Source organism: Impatiens glandulifera, chromosome 5, assembly GCF_907164915.1.
Source record: "Impatiens glandulifera chromosome 5, dImpGla2.1, whole genome shotgun sequence".
Lineage (NCBI taxonomy): Eukaryota > Viridiplantae > Streptophyta > Magnoliopsida > Ericales > Balsaminaceae > Impatiens > Impatiens glandulifera.
Window position 1 is genome coordinate 2,399,796 of NC_061866.1, and position 21,499 is coordinate 2,421,294.

Here is a 21,499-nt window from a genome sequence, read left to right on the forward strand (position 1 = left end):
CATTTATGTAGAGACTCACACATGTCATCTTACCCTTACTTTTGGCCTTTCCCATTAATCACAAATTCACATAGGGACTCACACATGCCATCCACATCGACCACAAATTCACCCACTATGTAGGGACTCACACATGCTATTCACATCGATCACAAATTCACCCACTCATACCAACATGTCTCTAATATGAAATGTGAACACTCTAATCATTAGACCACTTGTGTTTTTTGAATTTAATTTAAAATTTTATGTATGTATAAATATTTAATCCTTGTCAATTAATAATAGATAAAATATATAATAAATAAAAGAAAACTAATTAATTAATTATATAAATAATAAATATGTGAACACTTTAACCATTACCACTTGTATTTTTTAAACTGAACTTAAAATTTTATGTATGTATAAATATTTAATCCTTGTTAATTAATAATAGATAAAATATATAATGAATAAAAGAAAATTAATTAATTAATTATATAAATAATAAATATGTGAATACTCTAATCATTACCACTTGTATTTTTTAAATTGAATTTAAAATAATTAATTAAGTATATAAATAATAAATATGCATAGAAGGATAATAGGAAAAAAAAATATTTATATAAAATTAATGATAAAATATATTATATATAGATTTTAGGAGAGAGAAACGTTTAATATTAATTTTTTAATAAAATAAAATATTTATAATTTTTATTTTATGAAAAAAATTATAAAAATGATGTGTAAGAAAATATATATATATATATATATATATATATATATAAATGAGGAAAAAAATAAAAAATAAATTAATTATTAGTGTTACAAAACCTAAATTAATTAGGAAGGTATATTATGAATATGAGAAATAAATGAATATAAAAGTAAAATTTGTAATTTTATTTTAAGTTTAATAAATTATTTAAACGTTATTATATATTATATATATAGTATTATTATTATGTATATTATAAATATATATATATAATATTAAATATAAGTTTATATAAAATTAATGAAGAAAGATAATATGTATAATTAGGAAAGAAAAATTAGTAAAATAAAATAAAAATTAATTAGAAAAGGTAAATTAATAATTATAGTATGAGAGATAAATTAGTAATTATGAATATGTAATTATGACAAGAGAGAGAAACAGTTATAAAATATAATAAACCTATGTGATATGTAGTGAGAGCGTAGATATCACCCTACATTTTATTTCTTAAGCATCATTATATATATATATCTAAAACGTACCTTTCAAAATTTGCATTATAAGTAAAGAAATTAACCATTAACATGACTAAATTGTTTCATTTATTTTAATTGTCATATTCAATTTTAACCAAAACAAAAATTATATCTAACCAGAAAATAAGACTAATACTCTACTCGAATTAATCTATAAAATAATTAAATGAATACAAAATACTCAAAATATATAGATTCCTTAGCATCTTCATTTTTTTCATCCTTTACTCACAAATAATTATATAAATGCAAAATAAATCTTCTCCAAAATATATCAAATTCTTAAAATCTTAACTTTCAATCATCTCCGCAACGTCATTTACATCTGTAATTTGCAGAAATCTCTTATCCCAGAAATATTCGAGATTCGATTATTTCAACATCGGTTTGCGTGTAAGAAATCTTTTTGATAAAATATTATTTAAAATATTTAATACTTTAATATTTAAAATTAATTATAACAATAATCATTTTTACAATCAATTTTAAATAATCTTTTAGATTTAAAATAATTAAATCAAATTTTGATCAAAAGAAAATTGTATTAATAAAAAATAATTAATTTAAAAGATTGTTTATTTGATGAAAGAATCGCCAATTGATTTTAATTTAAAATGAACAAAAGATCTGTATATGTGTATAAACGTAGTTTTACCAAAGATTCGATTGAGTTCGATGTCGGTGATATTCGAGAAAAGGTTTTTGCAATATATTGTTTCTACTTTATAAAATCTTGGCTTTTTGAAAAATTGATTTTATTACGTTTTATTTATCAATTAGTTTTCAAATTTTAAACATGCACAGATTTTTCTTGAATTTAAAATTATAAAATAATATTTAAATGCTAGTACATGTGATTGATGTCGATAGTTATTGAGGAAAGTACATGAAAAATATCAATTTAAGGCATTCAAATTTAAAAATAAATTCAAACAGGTCTATATCAAAATATTTTGAAATTATTTTCTAATATTTTTTTTCAGAATTTTAGAAAATATTTTGAGATTCTAATTTAAAATAAAATTTAAAATTACAATCTCAAACAAATAGGCCCTAAGACCGGTCCTCAATCGCGGGTGTTAATCCCTTGGTCGCAAGCGCTGGCCCCTTGGTTAAATGTGGGGATCCCCGGTCGAGGTTAGGATTCCTCGGTTGAGGCTAAGATTCATCGGTCGAAAACCACATCAAAAATCAAGCACAGACTAAATTCCCTCGGTCAGATGCCAAGATTTCTCAATCGGTACGAGATTTCTCAGTTGGGGCTAGAATTTCTCGGTCGGGTGCAAGGGAGGGTTCGATTTTCTCAACCAGAAATCGAACTCAATTGAATTCCTTAGTCGGACGCCAAGAACGCCAAACTACAGGTTTGGTGATTTTTATTGAAGCCTCCATTCTTCTATCTAAATTAAGGGATGGAGAGCTTCATCTGACCTCAATGATCGTTTATAACATCATCCTGATGCATTATTTGATTAGGATGATGTTTCATTCGATTCGAATAATTCTTGAACAAAAATCGGAATTTTGATTTTAAAGGTTTGATTGGGTATAAAGAATTTACTAATACTTATTCATGTTATAATTAAATAAAACCAAAATATAAACACTGACTATTCATTTTAATCAATATAAGAATTGAAATTTTTATTATTATAAAAAAATATTTTTTATAAAAATTTTGATTTTTAATCAAACATGATCGGGATTACTTGGAGTTGATCTGAATATACTCCTAACACGATTAGAAGTTGATCTGAACATACTCCTAACACGTCTAGAAACATGCTAGGAAGGTTTTGGGTTATTGTTCTTGAGTTAACATAAATCCGATTTTGAAAATTTTCAAAATCAAATTTTGGGTTATCGGCCTCTAGTGCTTACGACTCTACAACGATCTGCCGGTTCTCGACACATTCATAAATGAAGTGGAACCGAGTGTCGATGTGTTTGTTGCGTCCATGAAACATTGTATTCTTCATTAATGTTATTATGGACTTATTGTCGACATAAAGGGTTACCGGCCTCGGCTCGCATCTGAGCACCTCGCTTAACAAGTTTCTTAGCCAAAGTCCTTGATACGACGCTGCAGTAGCTGTCATAAACTCCACCTCACATGAAGATAAAGCAATAGTTTGCCGCTTCTAAGATTGTCAAATGGTCAGGTTCCCGTTAAGATAAAACACCATCCCTTTAGTGCTTTTTCTATCGTCTATGTCACCAGCTAGGACGTTGTCAGTAAAACCAATGAGTTCTTCAGCTTCTCGTCCTCTTCTTAACTGAATCACATAGCTCGTCGTTCCCTTCACATAAGGAAGAATGTGTTTTACTACTTGTTGGTATAGAGTGGTAGGATCCTCCATGTGTCGACTCACTATGCCAACTATATAAGAGATATCGTGTCGAGTGTGCATCAAGTACCCGAGAGACCCGATGATATGCTTATACTACTTTAGATTCATTAAGCTTCCTTCCACATCCTTTCCGAGCTACAACTTTACTTTCATCGGATACTTGCTCGAGTTGCAATTCTCCATTGCAAACTGTTTCAACACCTTCTTCGCATACGCTTCCTACTTCACCTCGATGTTATCTTTCTTCTGGTCCACTTCAATACCAAGATAGTACGAGAGTATCCCAAAATCACTCATCTCGAACTCCTTAATCATCTGTTTTTAACTCCTCAACACCCTTGACGCTTGATCCTATCACGATCAAGTCGTCGATGTATACGCCAAAAATGAGTACTTCTCCATTGTTTCTTGTGTACACAACTTGCTCTTGAGAACATTTCACGAAGCCGAGACTCGTCATTCTTTTGTTGAGGCAAGTGTTCCACGCCCTTAATGCTTGACGTAGTCCATAAAGAGTCTTGTATAACTTGTACACTTTGTGTTCTTGATTCTTGATGATAAAGCCTTTAGGTTAAGCGATATAGAATTTTTCTTCGATATCACTATTTAGAAATGCTGATTTGACATCCAAGTGGTGAATCTCCCATCCACGGTGAGCTACGATGGCAAGAATTAGCCTAACTATGTCAAGTTCGCTACCGGTGTAAAGGTCTCCTCAAAATTAACATCTTACTTCTACACATAGCCTTTCGCTATCAATTTCTCTTTATGCTTGAGGATGTTACCTTCAACATCTCTTTACAACTTGAAAACTCACTTTAACCCGATGATCTTGTGACCGGGTGGTAAGTCGGTGAGCTCCCGTGTCTTGTTTTTCTTAATGGACTCGAGATCTTTCTTCATGCCTCATTCCACGACTCTTCGGTTGTTGCCTTGTGATATATTGTTGGCTCGTCGGTGGTGAGCAACAAAAATTCATCAAGATCCATCTCTACTAGTGGTGCTTCCGCATAGACATCTCGTAGGATTCCGAACTCTACGGAATTTTGTACGAGCTTATTGTTGTCGTTACACCACTCCCACTTCTTCTCCTACTCAAACACAGAATTTATAGTCACACGGATTTTCCCACAATCTGGATCAATAAACTTGTGTGCCTTGCTTCTGTCATCGAACTTCACATTTTTTTTGATCTTCTAGCTGATCTCATTGAGCTTCTCTCGATGGCTCATCATATGATTTCTTGCTCCATTGTCAAGGTACCACACGTCTATGTGATTATACTCATCGCCACTTGCGAAGAGGTTCTTCATGACTTTCTCTTCATTGAGAAACACCACATTTGATTCCTCCTTGGATGGTTCTTGCACGAAATTTTCAAGGTTTGTTTCATCGTCTCTAGAAAAAGAAGTTGTCACTCCCTTAGTAAACATTAATACTGGCTCCTCGTCATAAAAGTTAGTGAGGTTTTCCTCATCGTCTTTGGGCAAAGCATTCGTCACTACCTCAACAAACATTAATGGTGGCTCCTCATCTTAGAAGCTAGTGAGGTTTGCCTCATCGTCAAACATTTTGTTAGGGCACTAAGACGCGTAGTGCCCATACTTTTGACAAGTGTAACACTTCAATGTGCTATTGTCTTTGCGGGGCTTGGTGTCTTTTTATCGGGGTGAGCTTTCTGCACGATGTCACCCTTTTCCTTGCCCTTTGTCACGACCTCGGTTATCTCCACCGTTGTCATTGCGACTCGACGATCTAAAAGAAAAATTGGCCTCTCTATTTTTCTTTATTAAGGAAATCCATTCATCATGTGTGAGTAATAGGTGCTCCTCCTCTTGGTCTCCGTAGACGCAAAGTCTCTCCACGTGGACTTTGAGACGACTAACGATCTCCTCGACGATCATATTCTTGAGGTCACCAAATTACTCGATCGTTGTAACGATTTGCATGTATGTTTGTGGTACGACTCTAAGAAACTTCTTGACGACGGAGATCTCCTCTACCTTCTCTCCCAACGAGCGGATACCAATGTCAATGTCATGGAGAAATCATCCACCGATTCTCCATTCTTCATGCGAATCACCTCGAATTATGTCTTCAAGGTTTACACTTTTTCCTCCTTGACTCTCTCAACTCCAACATGCACGATCTTTAGAGTCTCCCACGCTAGTTTGGCATAATCCTTCTTGGCCACCATGAAAAGGACGTCCTTGGGAAGCGCGTGATAGATGGAGGCAAGAGCCATTCTATCATTCCGTTCATCGACCTCGTCGAGCATCACAGCTTCCCACACTCCTTGTGCATGTAAGTATACCCACATCTTCAACGTCCACACTGAGTAGTTACTCTTTGTGAGTAACGGATAGGAGAGCGTCACAATCCCTTATCTTCTGATCTTCATTGTCGTCGCATCTCTTGTTGATCTTGTCGGCGACATGTTATTTAGATAGGCTCCAGTACCAAATATTGGTTCCGATTATCGGATCTTTTAAGAACAGTTATAAAGAAAGAAGATTAGAAAAACTGAGTGTTATATATCAACCTTTATAAACAACCCTTATGAATGAGTAAATTAGCCTAGAAACCCTAAATTACTTATAGGTACTAGCTCAAGCCTATTAATAATTAAATAAGTTCTAATTTCATAAAAGACAATAAAGGCCAACAACTTTCAATTTGCTGACAAACAATGTTTAAACTCGCAATCTTGTACCTTGTACCCTTTGTTTTTGGCGTTTGAAATTTCAATTGTTTTAACTATAACATTTACCGTTTGGGCACGTCTCTAGGATGAACGGTGTTGCATGACCGATCACCGTTGCTTCCACATTGTAGCTAGATCCCTTAGCATCATTTATGTAGGTCATTCGTGCACATTCATATGGGTGCATTGTAGCCTAACTTAACAATGATGGAAGCCAAGGTAATCTTCAGCTCGGGACGTCGTTGATATGTTCCTTGCTTCTAGCGTGTTTATAGGCGATAATAACTTCAGGAGGCTGCATCCATGTCATAAATGACCTCCCAAGCGTCATTTAAGCATCTTATGCATGCACATTGGTGCATTGTAGCTTCGTCGCTCGTTTGATGAATTCATCTGATGCACCACTTCAAACTTTCAGGGTCCTCTAGGCTGACAGACGTTGAACAAAGGATCGGGGGTGCATCCAAGTTGTTCTTCTTCTTGTTGTGATTCTTGTGAATATGTTAACAACTCATGGGTAACAGTTGGTGAACCATAGCTTCATCAATCACTGCTGGAATTCTCGATGGTCTTTAGTTCTAGTCGCTTCCTAATTCCCAATTTCCAACGCATTCCCCGCCTTTTGGGTGATGAACCGGTCCGGTTCAGTTCAAGATTGTTGCCTAGTTCATCGTGATCATTTCAGTACCTTATTTGTATGGTTTGGACATCCGTAACTCGATCAATCTTTTAGCCAACCTAAGTGTGTCTAGGCTAGTTTCCTTCCCTTTAAAGGTTAAGCAACCTTCATCTACATGAAGCTCAAAATGAAATCGAGATCATGCATATACTTGGATCAATTATTGGGACTTGTTTGGTTGCCTGCTCCAAATGTACAAGTTAGACTGTCTCTTTGGGGTAGGCCTTGTTTAAATCGCTAATTTTTTTTTCTACAATACACAATCAAACATTAGAATTAATACACATCTTTATTTATTTATTTATTTAAATTATTATCATAATTTTTTGTTTTTTTTCATCCTTATTACTATTATTAATATATATATTTTTTTTATGTTTTATTATTATTTTATTTTTTAAAATTTATCAGTATTTTTAATGTTATTACTAATTTAGAATTATTATTATTATAAGTAAGGATAGAAAGAAGAAATTTGGTATCATTAATAATGTCGATGAAAATGATATGAAAATAGTGAGTAAACTTAAAAAAATAAAATTCCTCAATTTTATTAGATTTCAAGTCAATTCATTTATTGTAACTTAGATTATTCCTTAATACCAAATTTTTGTTTTCTATTCTTATTCTATTATTATTATATACATATATTGTTTTATTATTATCTTGTATTTTTTTTATTACTTCATTACTACTATTATTATCATCTTTTTTATATATATATATATATATATATATATATATATATATATATATATATATATATATATATATATATATATATAATATATTTATTGTTTTATTTACTTATAACTAGTCCAAAATATAAATAATTTGGATATTTAATTGATACGCAAACTTTTTCAAATTAGTTATTTTATTTTTAATACGTGCAATGAACTCATTATAAATATTTCATGAAATAAATTTTTTAGGCTTGAAATTATTTAAAAATTATAAATTAAGTAATAAAATGAATGTTTACACTATTATAATATTAATTAGAATGAAAAAGTCTCACTTTTAATGATGCATAATTTATTTAGTTTTAATTATTTTAATGGACAATTTGTATCATATTTTTAAGAAATCTCATATAATGTTTGAAAAAAGTTATCTGCAATTTTTATTAAATTCAACAAAGAGCACCAATTTAGTAATTGGTCATTTATCTATACTGATCATTTATAAACTATGTGGTTTAATATAGTAAACTCCAATGAAGTGATGGATAAATTAGAGTTTATATATATTATCAAAATAAAAGTTGTTTTATTTTTATTTGTTTTAAAAAATTTGATTAAATTAATTTTTTTTGGTAAAAATTAGATTAATTTTTTGATTTTTTTTATATAATTTTTTAGTTCAAACTAAAAAATAAATTTTATTTTATGATGAAAATAATTGTTTTGATTTAAAATAAAATAAAAATAAAAATGATAGAAAATAAGCTTTATAATTTTGACTAATACAGATTGAATGACTTTAAAATCTTAACATTTTATAAGAAAGAAAGTGATTTAGGTAAATTTGTATGACGTTAATATTTTATTATTTTATAAAGCATACAAATTCTTTAAATTTTAGAATAAATAAAATAAAATTATATTTGTAAGTTAAAAAATATTTTATTTATTCAATTATTGAATTAATTTAAATCATTTTATATTTATAATCTAATATAGTATATAGATTGTAACAATAAAATTTTAATTTTCAAATAATAAGGCATCAAAAACCCTTTTTCCTTTATAATATCAAAAATTAAAGGCTGACAAACTGTTCAACTAATTACTTACAGGGCTACGAGACAATGCTAAGCCCAAAGTCATGAGATACTTCAAGTTTCTAGCCCAAAGTAGAGGCCCATTTGAATAACAATAAAAGTGCAAGATAGGATAGGATCTAGACATATTGAGGGCCCTTATTTAGTGAAGAAGGAGTTTGAAATAAATAAAAAATTAATCAATTTTCACTCATAATAAAATTATAAGAATAATTAATATATTAATTTAGTGTTTATTCTTATTACTTAAGCTACTTAGTCGCTAGACCTAATTTATTTATATATATAATCCTAATTCCTAATAGTTAAACCTAATTTACTTATTTATATATAACTCTTTCAAAATGAGCATTATATCCATAAATTTTCAAATTTATATTGCTATTTTTTGAAATGAAGAATGTTGAAATCAGAATAACTTCAAAATCATATCATTTACTTAAACTTAAAATGTTTGTAGTCATTGTTATTACTTTCTCTTTTATTTAATCTTTCAATACTACTAATTTAATTTACATATACTCTAGGAAGTCCTTGTTAATTATTACTTTATCCTTCATTTAATCTTGCAATACTTATGATTTAATTAACATAAATTCTAGGAATCTAGAGTGACATCCATAGACATATCATTCATTTTCATTTCAGACTACTATATGAGATTTAATTAATATATACTCGTAACCAAGAAAGAAAAATAAGTAAATTATATTATCACAAACCAGATAAAGTAATTCATAAAACATTTTCAGTTTCTCAAAGTACACCATTTAATTAAAAAAAACATAAATATATGCAAATAGAAAAGCATCGAAAAAGACATTATTAATCATTGTTTGCGAAGGGCAAAAGCAGACAAAATGACGAGGAAGATGAGTGTAACATCTGCAATAAAGGATCCAACCACTGCACCACTCACCTTCTGGCAAAAGTCATCAAACTGTTGACATATCGACAGCCAGTTGGCACTTGCATTCCCTGAATGTGCCAAGTAGACTATAGCTGCTGCTGAGCTGGCTGCTGATGTGGTCAGTGCAACAATCACCTACAACATACATACATACATATAATATTCCTACTAATTAATTATACAGAATCGAACAAAAAGAGGAGTAAAAAAATTGATAGGTAACAACATACAGTGTCCAAAATGATTAAGAGGAGTCTTGGAGCAAGAACATGTGGCCTAACAATGCAAACTATGGAAAAGGGCATGGAGAGAACCAAGTAACCGCATACTATTCCCATTGCCACCACGAAAAACCTGCAACATTTTAATCATATGAATGCATGTTTATTGATGAAGGATTGAATGAATGAATGAATTTAATTACTCGAAAGCTGGGAGATCGTCGTAGCTGGCTTGGAACTGGAAGAACTGAGTGAAGAATGGGAGAGTCTGATCAGTAGTTCCCATGGTGACAGTTGCAGCTAGAGCAGCCACAAGAGCACCTATCCTAAGAATGAAGTCGAAGATAGCCACCCCTTTTTTGTATCCATCTCTGGCTGGACCACCACCCAAATAGATAGCTTTCCCTTTCTTCGTATTGTTAATGCCGCTGCTGCCCTCTCCTTGTTCAATGTTAATAGGTCTAAGTTCTCCGCTCTTTTCCATTGCTAGATAGCTTTGAAGATGAATGTGAAAGAAATGGGTACATGGGTCGACCTTTATACTAGGGACATGACTTCAATGAATAACTTATTAACATTAACAATATATCTATATTCTTACTATAAGGTAATGGAGCAAGAATGGAGGTGGTTTGCTGACTCTTCCTTTTGAACAAACACATAATAATGACTTTGAGTAAGACTTCTGGAACTACATTATCAATATCTTTAAGCTTAGAACATATAATTTGGATTTAAGTTATTATCCAAGAATATAGACCTTGTTTCATTCTCTGTTTTAATTTTAAAATATGATGAATTTCAACCAACCCAACTTCTTTTGAACCCATTATAATTCTTAATTTCTAGTTGACTTTTCTTTTGACCTACCCTTCCAGCAAACCCACCACACACACACACACACCAATTGCATATAATGAAATGAATAAACATTTTAATAAAAAAAAATACACATAAGATTATTCTCTGCTTTATAATAATTGGTTATTTCTAACTATGGTTGATAATATTTTTGGGTTTGACTTCAAACCCTTAAAGATAATTTGGTTTGAATTTAATTTCCAATAAAATATTTGTAATTAAAAATAATTACCTCATTCATCATTTTCTCCCTAATTTAGCAGCTCCCTATATTGAATGCACACGAATATCGTATCAAATATAATAAGGATACATCGAACAATTTTTAAAAAAATATAAGAAACAATATGTTTAAGATATGTCAATTATTAATATATATAAATATAATTATTATATATAACATTTGTACAAATTTATTATTAATATAAATAGAAACAAATATTCATCATTTTGTGAAAGAAGATAAAAAAATCAAGAAAATGTAGGGTTGGTCAAGAAAAATTTAGACTAATTTGATTTCACTTTCTTTTCTTAATTTTGTAATTAATCTAAAAAAAATTAAAAATTCAACACCAAATTTAATGAATGGAGGTATTTTAATAATATAAGTTCAACTTTTTAACTAAATGATCTATATATATATTGATGCTTAATTTTAAATTTAAAACTGTTAAAAATAAAATTAAAAATACTATTGGTATGTTTTGAACTTACAACCTAACAAAACAAGTACAACCCTTTAACTAACTAAGCTAATAACAATTTATATTTTAAATTCAACACCAAATTTGATGAACGCGGGACATTTTAACAATATAAGTTCAACTTTTTATCTAACTAATATATATATATATATATATATATATATATATATATATATATATATATATATATATATATATATATATATATATATATATATATATATATATAATGATGCTTATTTTTAAAGTGTCTGAATTGTCGGATCGAGAGTTATGGTTAATTTGAATATATATGTGAGAGTATATGAATATATGGGTCGGATTGTGAGTTGACCCACCCATAAACTGAAAACGGTTAAAATAAAATTAAAAATGCTATATGTATGTTTCGAACTTGCAACATAACAAAACAAGTACAACCCTTTAACCAAGTGTGATTGGGATGTAGTTTGCCGAGGAATAATAGGCCAGTAACAATTGAAAGTGGTTAAAAAAATATAAATCAAATATTTGATTGACCAAAGTGTGAGGTCACGATGTTAAATATTAAAAAATATGAATCAAATGTTTGATTAACCAAAATGAAAGTGTAATGGCACGAGATAAGAGGTTCATTCGGAAAAAAATGTAATGATATATGTGAGAAGATAAGTTGTTTTACCGAAGTGAATAAAATGTGGAATGAGAGCGTTTTATTTTTATTTTAATATATTATTCGTAATTTATTAAGAATTTTAAACATTAAATACAATTTTTTTAATATTTTTATTCGTGTGCATCGCACGGAAAAATTCCTAGTTTCACATAATGATACTATTGGATATGCCGCCTACATTTCATATAAAAGAAATAAAAAGGGAATACATATCCATCTTTAAACATATACATATCCATCTTTAAACATATACAATGTCGTTCTACTGTTGTATGTCTTGTCTTTGGTACAAGAGTCCCGAGACATCTCTGTGTAGGGGAGAAGTACAGTAGGGTAGAGACAACAAAATAACTTTAAATCAATGTTCAGGCCGGAAAAACAAAAGCATCATAGATAAATACAGGATCCGAAAGAGATTTGGTACAATTTCTTTCTTAAAAGGTCTAGATTTACCTTCCCGCTTTCTTCCATCATCATTTTAGCCCCATACAAACTTGCTTTATGATTGGATTTTCTACCTGGTGGGGGTTGGCTATGTCACCCTTGCTTGAAACCCCGTCAGCTATCTGGACACCAGATCTAAATTGGTATATGGAGTGGTTCAGGACACTTTTATAAACCGCATTTGTAGTTCTCATCATGTCACTAGCCCATGCGAATGCGAAGAGCCACTCAATAGTGTGGCTAAAGATCTATTTGAGGAACCTGCTACCCTATCGGTATAAAAAAAATGGGTAGGGTAAAGGCGCTTTTGGTATATTTTCCTTCTATTAAAAAGGGGGAAGGGAGCAATCGAGGGGGAAGGGAAGGTTGCGGTTGGGGCAGTCGAACTGGTAGAAAACCAAGTCGAGGAGGAAGAAGAGGAGGCTGGGAAAAACTTCTCTTCAAAGATTAAAAGGGGGATTTTTTTTCTTAATTTGAACATTTTATATTCATATAAATATATTATTTGCCTTTTAATTTTCTGATTTTAACTTAGTTTTAATATTATCAAAAAGGGAGAACTTGTTAGATTAAGTTAAATAAAGAAAAATGTAAAATTAATTATAAGAGAAATAATTAATTAAGTGGAAATAAGAAAAAATGTTTCAATTGATTAAAATGAACTTAGGTGAATAAAAATAAGCTTAATCAATACGACATAGTTTTAATGATGTGTTTGTGAACAAAACTAAGTTGTGCAAATGATTAATGTGTAGATACAACTCAAGAAGCGCGAGCAGACGCCTTACTTCAGTAGTAGTCTGAAGAAGCGCGAGCAGACGCCTTATTTTAGTAGCAGTGTGAAGAAGCGCGAGCAAACACCTTTTTCAAAAGTAGTCTGAAGAAGCGCGAGCAGAAGCGTTGCTTTAGCAACAGTCTGAAGAAGCGCGAGCAGACGCATTGCTTTAGTAGCAGTCTAAAAAAGCGCGAGCAGACACCTTGCATTAGAAGTAGTCTAAAGAAGCTCGAGCAGATGTCTTGATTAAGTAGTAGTCTAAAGAAGCGCAAGAAGACGCCTTGCTTTAGTAGTCGTCTGAAGAAGCGCTTGTTTGTCTGCATAGCTCATCAGCATTGCGAACAACAACATTCGTTATCAACAGTCTTGCCAAGTCAGCTTATCACGACTCAAATGTACAACTGCCACGTACGATATTATTCCACTAGCCAGCGCAGTACTATTTAGTACACCACGTTCCAACGAATATTCTGTGCACTACAGTCTGGTACGCCACGATCCAACAAATATAATCTTGCGTGCGATCCCGTACACATGGCGTACATCGAACGGAAAGCTGACATGTATCCAAGAAATAGATTCGATCGTTACTACACTTCAGATTTAAAGGCATAAGAGTACAACGACGAATCTCTCTAATCTCACGGTTGATCTCTTGACTAACTCTTTCTAGCGCAATTCATTCTCTCTCGAGCTCACCTTTCTCAAGTGCATTATGTAATTCACTACATTAAGCTGAGAGATAATTTTATTGTTCTACTTGAGTGTTTTTCAGTATTGTAAGTTGAACAGAACATTGTCTGTTCAACGGAGTGATAGCTAAGAGTTCAAAACAGGCAGTTGTTAAGTCATGTATTTTGACTGGGTTTGTGTAGTCACTATACGAATCAAAGTCTTCTAGTGAAATCCTTTTGGAAATAGAAGAAGAGGTGACGTAGGAGTTTTATCTCCGAACATCCATAAAACTCTAGTGTTATTTCATTTTAGCATCTAACAGTCGATTATCTTCCGCTACAAATCTGGCAAGTAATTTCCACACTTAAAATCGTTCAAGAGCTTACTACGATTTGTCAAAGAATATATAAACAAATTTCCATCTCTAACAGGATTAAATCGAATTGAAAGTGATAATTTATACAACAATATCCAACCCCCTCTCAGTATAAATATTATGGCATTTGACTTTTAGATATATGTTTTTTGAATGTAACTGTAACCCCCGGAAAAACCCTTCTAGTTTCGGTTCGGCGGAAAAGCTCGTGGTTCGAAAATTTCGAACCACGGTTTGTTTGTCATGAATTTTCATTTAAAATAAAATGTTATTTTAAAGATTTTTAAACAATCCATGACAACTTTTGAAATTAATTAAAAATAATTAATTTTGGAGTTCAATTTTAAATAAAATAGCGATTCACGGTAATCAAATCATAATTTGATGTTTAGAAACTCGTTGATTTAAATTAATTAAACATAATTAATTTAAAATATTATTTATTTTGAGATAGAGTCGTCAATTAATTTTTGAAAATCAATATAAGTTGGCATACGTGTATAAACGTATTGTTTCATTTAGTTCGTAGTTTGGTGATACTCGGGAAAGGACTTTCACGCTTCATCCTCCTTACCCGTTTTAAAAATAGTTTTAATTTATAAATTTGGCTTTTGAAAATCAGTTGTATCATGTTTTATTTTCACCGATTATTCTTTCGGTCCTAAGCATGCATAAGGTTTGTGCGTTATTTAAAATATTGTAATAACAATAATTAAATGTTGGTACATATTGCTGATGTCGTTGACTTAGGTAGGAAATACATGAAGAACATCAATCATTTTTAAAGGCAATAAGGTTTAAACATAAATATGAAACGAGCCTTTGTCAAAATATTTTATGGAAATATCCCAAAAATATTTTCAAAAAAAATATTTTTTAATTTTTCAAGATTTTTAGAAAATGATTTGAAGTCCCAAAATTACAAAAATAATTTTGAATTTTGAAAAGTGAAATCAAACAAACCTTAGGACCAGAGTCCTTAACCTTGGGTTCGTTATTGTGGGTTGGGATCTAAAACCCTCAATTTGGGTCAAGGCTCGGGATCTTCGGTTAGAGTGCTGAGGTCCCGAGGTCTATGTTCTAAGAATTCTCGATCCTTGGCTAAGATCCTCAGTCTGGGTGTCAAACCTATCGGTCCTAGGTTAGCTCTGGGCTAAGTCCCTCGATATGAGGTTTAGGAGTTATCGGTCTTGAGTTTGGACCTCTTAGTCCCATGCCTTGGAATTCTCGGTCCTAGGTTGGACCTCCTGGTCCTAGATTCTAGAATTCACGGTCTTAGGGTGGACCTCTCGGTCTTGGATATAAAAATCATCGGTTGGACCTTTAGGTCCTAGCTCAAAAACATCGTTCGGACATCTCAGTTCTAACTCAAGAACATCGGTCGGACATCTCGGTCCTATCTCAAGAACATTGGTTGGACCTCTTGGTCCTATTTAAATTCTTAGTCTTGGGTGTCGATCTTAAGTTCGAATTTCTAGGTCCTAGGTTTCGGTCCGGACCGAGGATCCTCAGTTGGATCTCTCGGTCCTAAGCTAACAAGCCTCGTTCCTATATACCCAAAAGTAGAATTTTTAAAAAGTTTTTTTAAGTTTGGATTCTTTGATCCAAGAACTTGGGTAGCTTAACAAAGTACCCATGAACGTGTTGATCATCATCTTAAGGTATCATTTAACCTGGATGATGATTAAATCATTCAAAACAGTTTGTGATCAAAATTTTAATTTTTGATTTTAAAGTTGTTTGGAGGAGTTAAGAGCTACCCAATAACTTCCTTATTTCTTATATACTTAATTGGTAACAAAACAAAAATACTAACTATTTGTTTTGACCAAATCAAGAACTCAAAATTTCAATTATTTTTGAAAATTTTGATTTTGATCAAACATGATCGGGATGGATCAAACATGATCCAAACAGTTGCTTAATATGTTTACAATCATGTTGGAAAGTTTTCTGGGTCGTGATTCAAGAGAATTAGCCCAAGAACAGCAAATACGTTTTTTTGATTTTTAAAATTCAAATTTGGTTTTTTCTGTTTTAGGATGATTGATTGTTTCTAACCTATCTTGAAATAAATTTGATAAATGATCCCAAGAATGATTTCCAGCCATAAAACACTATAAACAGCAATCATACAAGCTTATGCAATTTAAAATATAAAAATTTCAAATTCAAACTGTAAATATGAATTAAAAGGTGATTGGAACCTTACTAAAGATTGGAAAATACTCATTGATTCTTATGGAAGCTTTTAGGATGTTCAGATCCAATCTTTAAGACCTCAAACAGAAAATTCAAAATACTTGAAAGCTTGAAGCTCTAATGGCGGATTTTTGATTTTCTTCAATTTAAAGGTGGAGAGTGGATTCCTTGGATTCGGAATGACTTAGGGGATGTATTTATAGAAACCCTGAGTCGATGAAGGCTTCAAGTGGATCTAATCAGCCAAAATCCATTAATGGTGTTTTGACTTTTATTGATCCAACTTGAAGATATAGGGATGAATCATCCGTATGAAAGTAGTAGAATGATCACCAAAGTAAGGTGATCATTTTAGCTTTTGAAACAGCCGAAAAGGTGGATTATCGTTTGAGTTCCAAATTGGCAAAATCAAACACGGATCTTTGATCTTATCTTCTTCGGTGTCGCGATGAAGACGATGGTGGCGCTCAAAATGACGTCTATTTGGCCGTGTTTGGCGTTTTGTGAGCGATCCGTCAAGGTGTCGTTGCATCTAGGCGTTTCGTCAGCGATCTAACTAACGGGCGTTGGCCAATCTTGTGCCTCTCGAGCGCGCGCTCCTTCCGCTACAATGAGCTACGCTGGTGCGCCTGGTGCGTCGGATGGAGATTCGATGCTCATCTGATGACTTCAATCGCGGTTGTAACTTTATCTTCCGATTTCGGTTACACCCGATTGCGAATTTTATTTTTATTTTAAAACCTAAGAGTTTGTTTGAAATTGATTTTTCTTTCACCCTTTCGACTTTATTTATGATTTTTTTAAATACACAAAATATTAAAATAAATATGGCAAATATTTTACTAAATTTTTTTTTGCATATTTTAGGGTTAAATAAATAATTTTGAGAGATGAAATGGTACCTCATTTCATCCTAAATTATTTATTTTAATTCCTGATTTTTTTCTAAAATTATTTTAAGATAAATGAGTAAAACATTTGTCCCAAATAATTTTTTTATTATTATTTTGACAATTTTTATTAATTAATTAGGCTTAAGTTATCACAATAATGAGTCTAATTAATTATTTAATTGGGTTTTGGTTATGGGTTAATTTACTTTGATTTTATTTATTCAAAAATAAATCAAAATAATTATTTTAATTTTTTAAATTGGTATATAAATTTCTAGTGCTTATAGTAACACTCACATTTTCTTCTAATATACAAATATCTTTTTTTTTTTTTTCTTTTTTTGAGAACATTGAGTTCCGCTCTTCTTTTGGAGTACGACTAATCCCCGTTGATTAAGTACATATTCTGTAAACACAGTTAATTATTTAATCAAGCGTAGAACTTGTCGTCTGACGGGCTCGGACTCAGTACCTCAGGGAGGCGGGAATATCCACATCTTGTTGTCGCTAGGCTAGAATATGATATTATACAAACATCTTGAACCTTAGTTCTTGATTTTTTTTTATTTCTTGTTCTTCTTCACCAAATCTATTTATTTCTCTGCCTTCTTCTTCTCTACATATTCTACATTTTACTTCTGTTGGAGTTACGTTACGATTTTCTCGGATCGTGTACTAGTGGGTCACGACAACTATGGTTAAAAGAGAATACATCACCAACACTGGAAATCGGAAAAATAGAGAGGAGCACTTGCAATACATCTTTAATAGAGAAGCGAGCAATGTGTAGCCTTGTACGTAAACCTCGACCGCTGAAATTCTTCGGAGAAACGAATAGGAGTGAGTGTTGAATTATGAAGCATACACTTATAATAAACTTTAAAAAGTTAATTAGAGTTTATTAGGTTTATGTTTAAGTTTGAACTTGGGTTTGACCAAGAGTTATTTTATATTTGTTTAGCTGGATGCTTACCTATAAATATGTTAATATATTATTATTTAGGGTTTACGATAAAGTGAAAATAATAAATAGTGTGAGACAAAACTCTGTATTATTTCTTCTTCGTAATAGAAACAGTGTGATAATTCATTTACGTTTTTAGCTTTTTAGCTTTAATTCAGAATGTTACGACTTCAAAATCATTTTAGGCCTGTCTAGAATGATCTCTTAAACTCGTGATTTTTTTCCCGTTTTGGGGAATTTTTAATGAAATGACGCTAAGTCGTTTTTCTCAAAAAAAAAAAATTTGGTGGTGGTGACTAAGGTAGACGCGGCTCTTTTAATTAAATCACTATAAATTTTTGTCTTCGTATAATTTACTTTTTTTTTTTTTCTTTCTTTATTATTATTATTATTATTATTATGATTTACTAAAATATACTATTTGGATATCCAAATCCCTAATAGAGAACTCACAAGGCTCAGTGGCAACAAATGAGTGATGGCAACGAATGGAGTGAGAAATGTAGAATAAGAGGTTTCATAAATTTAATTATTTATTATATTTACACAATTAAATTATTATTTTTAAATAATATGATATAGTTTATAATATGAGAATAAGTATAATTTTAATTATATTTAATTTATCATCTTTTATATTTTATTTAATTTGGTAAATTTTAAATATTATATTAATTTATATTTATATTATAAAATTAATAATTTTTATATTTAATAAACAAGTATACCTTAAAAAAAATATATAAAGATGTCAACACAAAGTTGTTCAACTAAGATGTAGGAGGTATAGTAAAAAATGACATAGTCATATATAAGTTGAATATGAGGTTAATAATTTTAAAATAAAATAATTATTAAGTTATTATATTATAAATATTTAAAAAAAAAGTATTTATAAGAAAAGGAAGTGATAATAATATTTATTATATTATATTATATAAAAACAATAATTTATATATATATAATATAAGTAGTTAAATTTATAATATATTTAATAATAAGATATAATATTAATAAAAATAAATATTATAACTGAGTTTAAATAATAAATTTTGTTTGTTTAAAAATAATTATTATGAAAAGTTGAACTTTGAGGTTAGCTTAAAAATGCTAACTGAGGAAAGTTTTAGCCAAAAAAAAATCCGGGTAAGATTAACAGTTTTAATTTAATGGGTTCCCTTCCATAATAACTAATTTATTTTCTATAGCTCTTCTAAGTCAAATAAATAATAATAACCAAAATATATTTGGTCATTCTCCCTCTTTTATTATATCATTTTATTTATTAATTAAAATATTAAAAATATTTTTTATTATAAATTATTATTTTTTATTATTATATATTAATAAACTTTAATTTTTGTTTTTATTTTTTATTCTTACAAAATAATAATAATAAGCCTCAAAGGTGAGGTCAGTCGGCTAGGACCACCCATCCTTTCCAGGTATTCTATTTTTCTTTTTCTTTTTTAATTGTGATAATAGTATTTAACTAAGTAAATTAAATATTTTTATTAATTTAAAAATAATATTATTATTTATTTCAATATAACATAAAATAATTTAAATTAATCAACCTTCAATTCATTAATTAAATATTAAAATATTATATATTTTATTTATTATTATATATTAATAATTTTTAAATATTTTTTACTTAAAAAAAATTAATTATCTCAAAATCATTCCAATCATTTAAATAATTGAATTATTTAAATATTTTAAATCTTAAAAAAGCTATACATTTTTTTTTATTATAAATAAGAGTTTATTCTTAAAAAAAAAAAAACACAATCTCACAACTCTCACACTCATGTCGGTGGCCTCGAAGATGAGGGTCAGTCGGCTAGGACCACCCATCCCTTCCAGGCATTCTATTTTTTTTTTTATTTTTTTTAATTGTAACGATAGTAATAACATAGTAAACCAAATATTTTTATTAATTATAATATAATATTATTATTTATTTCAATATAACATAAAATACATTGAAGGGTTTTGTTTTGATTTATGTTATTTAAATAATTTAAATTAATAAATCATTAATTCATTAATTAAATATTAAAATATTATATATTTTAAATTATTATTTTTTATTTTATAATTATATATTAATATTTTTTAAATTATTATAAAGAAATATTTATTTTTTTAAATTATCACTAAATCATTCTTTTTTAAATAATTTAAGTTATTTAAAAAAATCAATTTATACACTTAAAAATAATATATAGAGTTGTAACTAGATTTTAACAAAAACAAATTGAATATTAATTTATTTTTTGTTGAATATCTTATAGTAATATTAATTTATATGAGATAATATTTGTTTGAAAGTAAATTAAATATTTCAAAATTTTATAAATAAATATTTTAAAATTTTATAGTTTAATATTTATGTTGTACTGTTGGTCCTTTTTCATATGTTTCAATATAAGATGTATGATTATAAAATTAATATATTCTTAGAGATGTGAAGTATTTTTAATTTTCAAATATTAATTTAGTGTTTGTATCAACTATTTTTTGTTTTGATTTTTCATTTAAATTTGCTTAATTAAAATATATTAACCACTTAAACGTCTTACTTAAAGTATGAATTTGGAGAACTAAGCTAACCTCTTACAATTAAAAATATATTAATAATATTAATGAAAATACATTTATATATATATTATATTGTTTATATAAGAAAAGTAGATATAATAATAATATTATCAAACCATTTAATATTGTAAATTAAAAAAAAAATTGATTGGTTATCTTTTTGTAATGCATATTGATAAAAGCTTGCTAAAATTATGAGATGGGACTTTAATTTGCTTTGTTTTTAAAGGTGAAAGATGTATTAAATTATTGAAGAAAAGCATAATAGTTCCCCGTACTAATAAATAATAAAAGTCCGAATTCATCATCAATGGATGTTTCTTCAACTTTTCTTCTACAATCATCATTTAAGTAAACTGCCATGTTCTTCATTTTAACATCTAGGGTTACATAGATTTAATTATCCTTAAACTTATTCACATTACTATTAATTTCTTCAAGCCAAAT

General features: G+C 29.6%; 1 pseudogene; it reads right to left on the reverse strand.

Annotated features, from left to right (window-relative positions):
* Window positions 1-9,594: 9,594 nt before the first annotated feature.
* Window positions 9,595-20,305, reverse strand: LOC124937833 (annotated as a pseudogene).
* Between the last annotated feature and the right edge of the window lie 1,194 nt (window positions 20,306-21,499).